The sequence below is a fragment of the Myotis lucifugus genome, unplaced genomic scaffold (genome assembly GCF_000147115.1).
Source record: "Myotis lucifugus unplaced genomic scaffold, Myoluc2.0 scaffold_232, whole genome shotgun sequence".
NCBI classification, from domain to species: domain Eukaryota; kingdom Metazoa; phylum Chordata; class Mammalia; order Chiroptera; family Vespertilionidae; genus Myotis; species Myotis lucifugus.
In genome coordinates, this window is record NW_005871280.1 from 995,135 (window position 1) to 1,006,096 (window position 10,962).

Below are 10,962 nucleotides of genomic sequence, written 5' to 3' on the forward strand. Positions count from 1 at the left end.
AACCCTGGCATGCGCCCTGACTGTGAATGGAACCATGACCTCCTGGTTCATAGGTCAATGTTCAACCACTGAGCCACGCCAGATGGGTGCTGTGGTTTTCTTAAATGCTCCCTAGATCACTTCAGGCCTTTGGTTAATTTGCAGTTCTAAAAAAATAGATTCTGAAAAATTTGCAAGTTTCTCATTGCTTTTATGGTAAAATTTCTTGAAGTCCTTAACCTGAAATTTTCACTAACATCATTTGCCTCTAACTCACCTTAATTATTAAGATGAATTTTTTTTCTAACGAAATATCAGAATAATAAATTTTTGTTTTCATGATATTGTAGGAATTCTATAATTTTTAACTTATATCACCCTTTTGTCTTACATGGTATGGTAAAGTTGTTCTAATGTGATTATATATCAAGCTATTATCCTAAGATCTCTCCTTACTGTCAAAGAGAACATTTCTTTCAGCTAGTCTGGTTACATCTCATCCTTCCTAGATGTCATATTTCCCTTTAAACATTAACTTACTTTTTATGTTGGGGCTCATTTTTCAACAGAAAATTTTTTGAGGACTTGCACTTCTAGTATTTTAGTTCCACCTTGTTTTAATATTCACCAAATTTTTCAGTAGTTTAGCCTGTTTTCCAATAGTCAATAATTGTTTTGATTCACTTAATAAATGTCTTTGACCACCTTCCTTTTTTTTTTCCAGTGTCTTCTTTCCTGAGCATATGCTTTAGTAGTTTTGTCATAGATAAGCTGCCAGGTGGCGTGGGAGAATAATCATTCGGGCACTCAGAATCAGAAGAGGAGCCGTTTAATGCACTAGGGCAGTGACTCAGGGGATTCAGCTTCCAAAGCCTGAGTGATGAATATGGACAGAGCTTTCCCTTTAGACCAGTGATTCTCAACCTTCCTAATGCCTCGACCCTTTAATACAGTTCCTCATGTTGTGGTGACCCCCAATTTCATTGTTACAAATTGAACATAATTAAAGCATAGTGATTAATTACAAAAACAATATGCAATTATATATGTGTTTTCCAATGGTCTTAGGCGACCCCTGTGAAAGGGTCGTTCGACCCCCAAAGGGGTCGCGAGCCACAGGTTGAGAACCGCTGCTTTAGACCTGTAGTTTCTTTGTCCCCCAAATATGGTTCAGGCTTCCAGACTTTTCGCGGGCTTTGCAGCCCCCCTGAGTTGGGATGGGGGAAGTGAGACTACACTCAGAGGCTTGGCCTGTCTGGCACCAGCACTGCCAACCCTCTCTGGGGGGGTTGTGTATGGTTCATTGTTTATGGCCTCTGTAAAATGGGAGTATTCTGGGAAACAGGTTCTGCAAGGCAGGACAGGCATCACAGATAAGAATGGAGTTAATTATCGGCTAGCAAGAGTGTGCGGCAGATGCAGGTTACTGGCACAGATTCAGATAGCTAGTCCCCCCCCCCAATGTCTTACTTTCCCTTTCAGTTTCTTTTATTGAAAGTGTGTGAATAGTAAACTTAAATTATTTGCTGCCAGAAAATTCTTAATCTTGGTATTATAGTTTAGTGTCCTCTCATTTCTTTTGTTTCTATATGATAGAATTCTAATAATGGTGTTGCTCAGTTGAAGTATTTAGACAAGTTTAATTTTAATAGAAGTTGCCTGATTGCTGATCCAAAAGCCTATAAAATTATACTTCCACATAACCTATTGGAGGATTGGAGGGTTAGGGGTAACATGCAATAGAGATGAGCCATCCTAACTAAGGACAACCTAGAGCAGTGGTTCTCAACCTTCTGGCCCTTTAAATACAGTTCCTCATGTTGTGACCCAACCATAAAATTATTTTCGTTGCTACTTCATAACTGTAATGTTGCTACTGTTATGAATCATAATGTAAATATCTGATATGCAGGATGGTCTTAGGCGACCCCTGTGAAAGGGTCGTCTGACAGCCAAAGGGGTCGCGACCCACAGGTTGAGAACCGCTGACCTAGACCAATCAACACTGCAGCTGTCCTCAGACATAGCTCAGCCTACACCAGGAGCACCCGCTCACTGATACAGACTCTTGAACTAACAAAATGCTTAATACTTAAGCCACCAAGTTTTCAATGTATTTGCTATTCAATATCCAAATGATACATGTGAACTACAGTAAAAAGAATTTCAGAAACAAGGCTGTAACCTAATAACTGGACAATGAAGCCATAGTTCGCCCACACGCATGAATATATCTGGTTAGAGGAGCGACTCCTCTGACAGTCAGTTTTGCCATTGCAGCTGAGCCTGCAAGCTGCGGGATAGAGGTAAACACTTAGGGAACAGGCTATGAGAGTTCACTCCAACTATCCAAGTCCTTAAAGCTCAAATGTCCTAAGCAAGGAGAGGAGTAACAAATCTTCAAAGTCGGGATCAAAACTGCCAGGCACACACTCTATGTCAAGCATGTGATGCGTGCAGCTACAAGAACTAGAAAGTAACGCATATGATTAGTTTGAAACTGGTATAGGCAGAGGCAGACTTGACAGTTTCCAGTGGTCGTCCCACCTCAGAGGGAGATATTCTACCCTTCACCCAAATACAATGAAACTATGTCAAAGCAGGTGACATCTTCCTCCTTCTCGAGACTCATGGAGGCTGCTCTAGACCGAGGAAGGTTTCCCCATCTGGATTTCGATCTCCATACATCTGATCTCCATACAAAGTGCCATTGGGGCTGGGAGTGGCAGAAGCTGTTTGTTCCCTCTGCATCATTTTGGACAGATTGCCAACATCCACCCAGGATTCTAGAAGACAAATGTGATAAGTAACTATGGGAGAAGGATAAGCGAGTCCCACTGGACTAATGCCTAACGTAGTGTTATGTATATTATGTATAATATATAATCATAAGATCATTTTTGGTAAGCTGATTTTTAAAATTATGGTGACAGGCCTCCTGGTGCTTACCACAGGCTGTGTTCTTACACTGACTGTACAGAAATAGGAGGCAGAGTAAACTTACCCCATATACACCTCAGCTCAGGCTCTTTGCCTGGTCTGTATTGTGAATGGGGAGACATTGAAAGAAAAAATAAAATAAAATAAAATAAAATAAAATAAAATAAAATAAAAAAATAAAATAAAATAAAATAAAATGAAATAAAATAAAATTATGGTTACAGTAATATACATGATCACAGGCTAAATAATATATGTATTTTAGGTTTAAAAAATGTCTCTTACCCCGCCCATGCTGTAAAAGAAAATATTACATCAAAAACAATAAATAGCAAAGCTGAAGATGCCCTTTTTGGATACCTACCATTACCTTAGATGCTTTCCCTTTTTTATAGAGGCTTCTTCCCTTTCCTGCCAACTGTACTATTATAAAGTATATTTTATGCACTTAATTACATTTCCACAAACGTCATGTCTAATGTGTGAGCGTGCCAAAAATCTATGAGAATATTCCTTCTCTTGTTGTCATGCCAAGTTCAGTATGAATTAATTTTCTGAAGACCTTGCAAATGTCTCATTTAAAATGCTTTCAGCCTAACCTTGCCTAACATAAACGTACACAAGTGGTAATTCTCTTTTGGGAGATTGGTTGAGCAAAGATGTCATTTTGGAAGGAACTCTTAGTTGTAAGTGATTCCCTTTTAAAAGTATGCTACATAGGACCTGCTCTGGTTAGCTCTCAAACAAATAGCCAGGATTTCAACTGACTACTTTCCAAAGCAAATTACTCACACCTTTCTACTCATCAGAAAGTCTCAGCTGAACTAACATTTTAAAAGACTGTTCCCAATTCACAATTCTTATGGAACAAAATTGGATTTTTTTCCCCACCCCTCATTTTTGCTGTAACACTTTGGTTACCTTCACCACATGTCACTATAATATGCTACCAAAAATAAAGTCTTAAGTTGGTGACATGAGATCAATTCGGGTATTCATCACTGTTGTTCTCTGATGCTCCATCCATTACAAATCATGGAATGTTAAATAATCAATATTTTTTTTTCTTTTTTGCATATATTATTTTGGCAAGACGTTTTAGTCTTTCAAGAAAAAATGAAAGCCATGTGTTTTGAATGGGTTCCACTGCAGCATGATTACTGCAATGAAGACATTTTATTGTGTTAATTTTCATTAAATAAAACCCTGTTGAAAGCCAGTAGTTTTCCAAAACCCATATGATTTATGACATGCTAATGTTTGTAGGAATACACTCTGTTTCAATTATATGGAGCAAGTGATGCCTTTCAGGGCAGCTCAGTAATAATATCACCTACGACAACTTTAATTTTAGACCTACAGCAAGGGTGTGAGACCTAGAAACGTATCGACAACATTGTCAGCTTCTGCACCAATTTAATCTTCATCACCTCTATGCTATGTTTAACATCAGATGGTTGTGCTTGCCAGGGACTTCAATAATATGCTTCCAGAAGGCAGGCACTTCATAAACATTAAAAACTAGTTTTCTATAAGTCAAGCATTTTTACCAGTCAGCAGAATAAATTATGTTGAAGTACTAAGGGAAGTAGAGGTGCACCTGTAGGAAATGGGCTGATATTTCAGATATTCTTCCCCTACAGTCTTTTTCTTTCTGTCTGGTCTACTTAATTTCCACTCACTGACTTTTATCTCTTCTTGAAGACTTTAAGTGCAAATACATGACATGAAAACAGTCCAGAATCTTGAAGACTTTAAGTGCAAATACATGACATGAAAACAGTCCAGAAATGTACATAAATTTATCACAGGTAAGAACACATTGATACTTTTAATTTGTAGTTTACAGAAGTAATAAACAGTGAATTAAAAGTACTCAAATAGTATGTACAAAAAATTGAATGAGATAAATATTTGTTGTACTTGTCAAAATATGAAATGAAGACTTGAGAGTGGATGGTAGCAGTTGAAGATTGGTTCCAGGGAGTCGTTTTTTAGAAGGCCCATTCTGTCTAGACCAGTGGTCGGCAAACTCATTAGTCAACAGAGCCAAATATCAACAGTACAACGATTGAAATTTCTTTTGAGAGCCAAATTTTTTTAAAATATATTTTATTGATTTTTTACAGAGAGGAAGGGAGAGAGATAGAGAGTTAGAAACATCGATAAGAGAGAAACATCGATCAGCTGCCTCCTGCACATCTCCTACTGGGGATGTGCCCGCAACCCAGGTACATGCCCTTGACCGGAATCGAACCTGGGACCTTTCAGTCCGCAGGCCGATGCTCTATCCACTGAGCCAAACCGGTTTCGGCAGAGAGCCAAATTTTTTAAACTTAAACTATATAGGTAGGTACATTGCTATTAACTTAATTAGGGTACTCCTAAGGCTTAGGAAGAGCCACACTCAAGGGGCCAAAGAGCCGCATGTGGCTCACGAGCCGCCGTTTGCCGACCACATATACCATTATTTTTACTACTATTTAAACTTTTCTGAGGCTCATGATTTTCTCACATTCAAATAGAAATTTAAAGTAAAACAAAAACCCAGAAAATATCTTTAGTTAAATCAAATGCAACATTTTAAAAAAAATATATAGTTTTATTGATTTTAGAGAGGAAGGGAGAGGGAGAGATAGAAACATCAATGATAAGAGAGAATCATCGATCTGCCACCTCCTGTACGCCCCACACTGGGGATTGAGCCCGCAACCCAGGCATGCACCCCTGACCGAAATCAAACCCAGAACCCTTTAGTCCACAGGCCGACACTCTACCCACTGAGCCAAACCAGCTAGGGCCAAATGCTGCACTTTTAAAGAGCTCAGGACACATGGAAATAGGACAGGAACACAACATCCTGAAGAGTTGCAGACATAGCTCTTGGTGTGAATATCCACAGCAACTCTGTTGGTGTTGATCTAAACAACAGCATGCAATCCTAATTCATTCCATAGCATGTCCGCTGATTACTGTGTCACATTAGTCAATGTAATTTTGCATGAAATTGTAATGTCAAAATACCAATTTTAAAGAGCCACTACGGTGAAAACTGGTTACCTGAGTAATCATCATTGAGGTAAGTCTGCATTTAGAGAGAATATGATGCACTTGACTTTTACAATTATGTAAGAAATGTTCCTCTGCTTCTTTTCTCTTCTGATTGACAATGTGCCCAGATGATGGATGCTTCAGGAAAACTGATGAGGTGAAACAAGTTGGGAATAATATCTATTTGGGTGGAGAAGTTAGAAATTTCATTAAGCAGATTCACTAACCAGTAAGATCCCAGGTTCTAAAATATGCTATTGCCATGAGAGGGCCATTAACTAGAACACATTTGCCTTTCAACATGAATGACAATTCTTGGCCATGTGTAAAAAATGAAGAAAATGAATTCCAAAAATTATTTCTCAGTAGTAATCAAAGGGTATATGAAAGCAATCTGAAGAAATGGTGAATTAGTTAATAACATGCCAACTAAATAATTAGAATAAGGATTCATTTTAAATTTGGATGGTGAACTGAAGCACATTATTTAAGAGTTAAAACAAAACATCAATATTTTGGCTTATTACTAATTATTTAAAATTAATTCTATTGATAAAAACATGAAACTGGCTCCTGAAATTATAGCTCTGTATATCTGGAACTCCACTTTCTAAGGAGGTGGAAATTCAAAGTAAAGAAAACAGGTAACTCATAGCACAGATTTAATGTTTTACTACCCAGTGTTTTACTACCCAAATAGGCAAAGCCAGTGTAGTTTGAAAATAGAACCATTAAAAAATGGGCCAAGGACCTTAACAGCCACCTCACTAAAGAAGATATACTAATACACACAGCAAATAAACATATGAAAAGATACTTCACATGATGTCATCAAGGAATGCAAGTTAAAACAACAGTGAGATACCATTACACACCTATTAGAATGGCTGATATCCAGAACATTGACAACACCTAATGCTGGTGAGAACGTAGACCAACAGGAGCTCTCATTCATTGCTGATGGGAAATCAAAATGGGACAACCACTTTGAAAAGGAGTTTGCTAGTTTCTTACAAAACTAAACATGCTCTTACCATATGGTCCAGAAATTATGCTCTTTGGTATTAACTAGGGGAGTTTAAAACCTAAGCTGCACATAGATACTTATAACATCACTAGAGGCCCGGTGCATGAAATTCGTGCACGAGTGGGGAGTCCCTCAGCCCGGCCTGCACCTCCTCCAATCTGAGACATCCCTCTTGCAATCCAGGACCACTGGCTTCTAACCACTCACCACCTGCCTGCTTGATCATCCCTAACCCTTCTGCCTGCCTGCCTGATCGCCCCTAACCACTTTGCCTACCTGCCTGATGCCCCTAACTACCTCTGCCTGCCTGCCTGATACCCCTAACTGCTCTCCCCTGCTGGCCTGATCACCCCTAACTTCTCTCCCCTGCTGGCCTAATCACCCCTAACCACCTCTGCTTCGGCCCCTGCCACCATGGCTTTGTCCGGAAGGACATTCAGTCTATCCGGTCTAATTAGCATATTACCCTTTTATTAGTACAGATTATCCACAATTGCCACCACACAAAGGAATATTATTCAACTTGAAAAAGAAGGAAACTACCAAACTCCAAGTGCATGCTCTTCCCACAGGACTTCACTGCCTCCTTCATGCTCTCCAGAAACAGTGGAGATAATTGTTCAAAGAAGATAACTGAGTGGGAACTCACTAAAGGACTGACTCAAATCATCCCACTGGATTTTCTGGAATTAGAGGATCAAATCTCTGAACACTTTATTACATTTTTCCTATTTAACTATAGACTTAAACCAGTGGGAAATAACAGTAGCTTTTACAACTAAATATGAAGTCAAGTAAACCCTCTATTTATTATCTCCTTAGAATTAACTTCTCCAAAAGGAAAAAATAATCAACATTTTAGAAACATCACATTTATGCAATTCAAGCAATAAAAAGAAAGGGGCATCAAGATAGTCCTGGTAATTAATTGCTTCTACCCTACCACTGTATCATCTGACTTCATAATTAAAAGGATGTGTTTCAACCTGCTTTATGCGAGTCCTCGCTCTTAAGCCCCTGTATGCACTCACTAATGGTTATCAAATGGGCGGCTGTTTATTTTGCGAGGAAAGGCCAACCCTGCAGACCAGGTTGTTTAAGTATTTTAAATAAACATTCTCTGTAAACTCTAAAATGGTGCATTTACCATGACTTCTATAAAAGGCTCATTTACATTTATGTGGAAAAAAATAGAACAAAGGATCATTTAAGCCTGGTCTTCACTCAAATCCAATCTCCAGGTTCAAGCTCCTGATACTTCCTTTCAGTTCAGGTACTTTGTGGTTAGAGTATAAATTGAGGTATAAATCTAAGCCTGCAGTCAGATTACACACAGTTTCCAGAATGTGCCCGAATCTCTTTGGATGCTAAGCAACCCCAAGGTGGGGTCCATTTATAATTCCTGTTGCTCACACCATACTGCCTATTGCAAAGTTCCCAGTGCTGCAGAAAGGTAATCACTTATAGAACCAAGCAGTACAAATTCATCCACATAAGCCCTTTAGAGAGAAAAACCAGGTGGCCCTTACTCCTTTTGTCATGCTCATTTGTCAGTGAGAGGCATTGATACTGTTAATAGGTCCCTGGACTCCACCTTCCCTGGGGCACTGGAATGTTCCTAGGGACAGAATACCATTGTGTAAAAACATTTTTTTTTTTAATCTGAGGCCTCTCTGCCTGTGTGTACAAAGTAAGAAGGAATCATAAAATGGATTTTCTTCTAAGTTCTGCCTACCTGGAACAGTATTCAGCCTCTTCTAACAAGTTACGGGAGTTATGCTTTACTTTGACTATATAACATTTATGAGATACTTAGAGAAAAGTCATTTTTTTCATGAGAAGCTAAAGAAAATGTAATAAATTTCATGACAATGTAATTGTAAATACCATATGTCATCACAATGTATAATAAATGGAACAATAAAGAGAATTTAGTTGGAAAGAGTTGTGTAAATTTACAAATATTTGGAAATAGAAAGAATTATCATCAACTTCCTAAGAGCGCTTTCTTGAATTGAGGCTAAACAGAAGTAAACAACTGGTTGAAAAGTAAAAAATTCAGTTAATGAATTATTTCACCTATATAGTAATCACATAATTAGCTATGCTTTTTAAAATCTCAGCTAAATAATATATTGCTGTGATGCGTAGGCACTGACATAGAGCAGGACAGCTGTCTAGGAAGAGAACCAAGCAATGTATCATTCAAATCTTTGCTGAATTTTTCTTTAATTTTAATTTTTTTCCTTTTCTTTAAAAAAATGAACGTTGACATTATTGCAGGAGTCCCCCTTCCCACCCCCAAGATGGTTTTGTATTTACAGAAAAGTTGCAAGTATAATACAGAGTTCACATATTCTCATGGTCACCTGGCTTTTTCTAATTTTACCATCTTGCATTAACCATGGTACAACAATGAAATTAACATTGGTCTAAAACTAATAAATACATTACAAACTTTCTTCGAATTTCACTAGTTTTTTTCTACTAGTGTACATTTCCTGGTGCAGGAGCCCACATTGCATTTAGTTTTCGTTTCTCTTTTGTCTCTTCCATCTGTAGCAATTCCTTAGTTTTTCCTTGTCTTTTATGACCTTGAGACTCTTGAAGAGAGCTTACCAGGTATTTTGTAGGATGGCTCTCAGTATTTATCATGTGTTTTCATGATTAGATTGAGCTCATGCATGGGGTTGAGATGTCTGATTACTGATGATATTTAGCCCTGATCACATGATCATTTATCTGTTCAGTTACTATTATTCCTTTTGTAAGGAATAAATATCTTGAGGAGATACTTTGAAACTACACCAATATCACATTTCTCAAACTGTTGCTCACTGATTTTATCTGTCCATAGTGAATCTTGCCTGCAAGAATTATGATTGTGATATCCATCATTTCTTTTCCTAGTTGGGTTGCATTGCACTACCCTTCATACCTTGATCTGAGTACTGAAGCACAAATTCTTTTTGGTGGAATTACAACAGAACTGTGTACAGTAAAGTGGAATATGAAAAATGCTTGCTCAAAACTATTAACTATTATATTCCTACCTTAGGCTCAAGAGGGATAAAAATGTTATTATATAACATATAATAATCTGTCACACAAGCAGTTGATTAAACAGCTGACAAGTATCTTTACAAATTAAGGCACTTTCCCCTAATCCCTACTTTAGAGATTGGAGAGCTAGAGTTTTCAGTTTAGTTGAAGGTGAACTTTTGAATTTCCTTTTTAGGTCATATTGTATCCTGTCATGCCTACATTTTAACAATAAGCATTTTTAAAGCAAACTTATTCAGGGTACTGCAGGTAACAGAGAAAATTAAGACAAATAGAAGATATACTTTACTGAATTAAGTGGAGAACTCTGCATTGTCAGATATAACAGGTACTACACTTGAAGCTATTTAAATGTGGCTGGTCAAATTGAAATATGCTGTAAATGTAAAACATCAAATTTTAAAAATTTAATATAGAAAAGAATACAAATGTGTTTACTAATTTTTATATTGATTACATACTGAAATGACAATATTATATATATGTTAGGTTAAATGAAATGTATTATTAACTTTAATTTTACTTTTTTTCTAATTTTTTAAATGTGTTGTCTTGAAAATTTATAATTATATATACAGTTTGTATTATACTTCTATAAGATAATGCTTAATTTGAACTTTCCATGCTGTTCTCTAAGTAAGTAAAATACTTACCTCCTTGAAATACTGGAATATAGAATCTAAAAGACATGGTCAATGTAGCTAGGAGACCTCAGTTCAAAACCAGACTTTATTACCCAGTAACTATGGTATTTGAAAAGTTACTTAATCTTTAAACAAAATGGGGAAGGAATATATACATAATATGTTCAAAATGCTTTTGAACATCTGAAAACAAAAGAAACATATACAATGTGGAAAAATAGTTGCAAAGTTTACTAAATTTGTATAAAAATACAGCTT

At 37.1% G+C, this 10,962-nt stretch overlaps 1 non-coding gene across 1 annotated transcript; it reads left to right on the forward strand.

Annotated features, from left to right (window-relative positions):
* The first annotated feature begins 2,911 nt into the window (after nt 1-2,911).
* Nucleotides 2,912-3,043, forward strand: LOC111827855. The gene has a single exon (XR_002831595.1). It is a non-coding gene; the product is annotated as a small nucleolar RNA SNORA51 (small nucleolar RNA).
* The last annotated feature ends 7,919 nt before the right edge of the window (nt 3,044-10,962 follow it).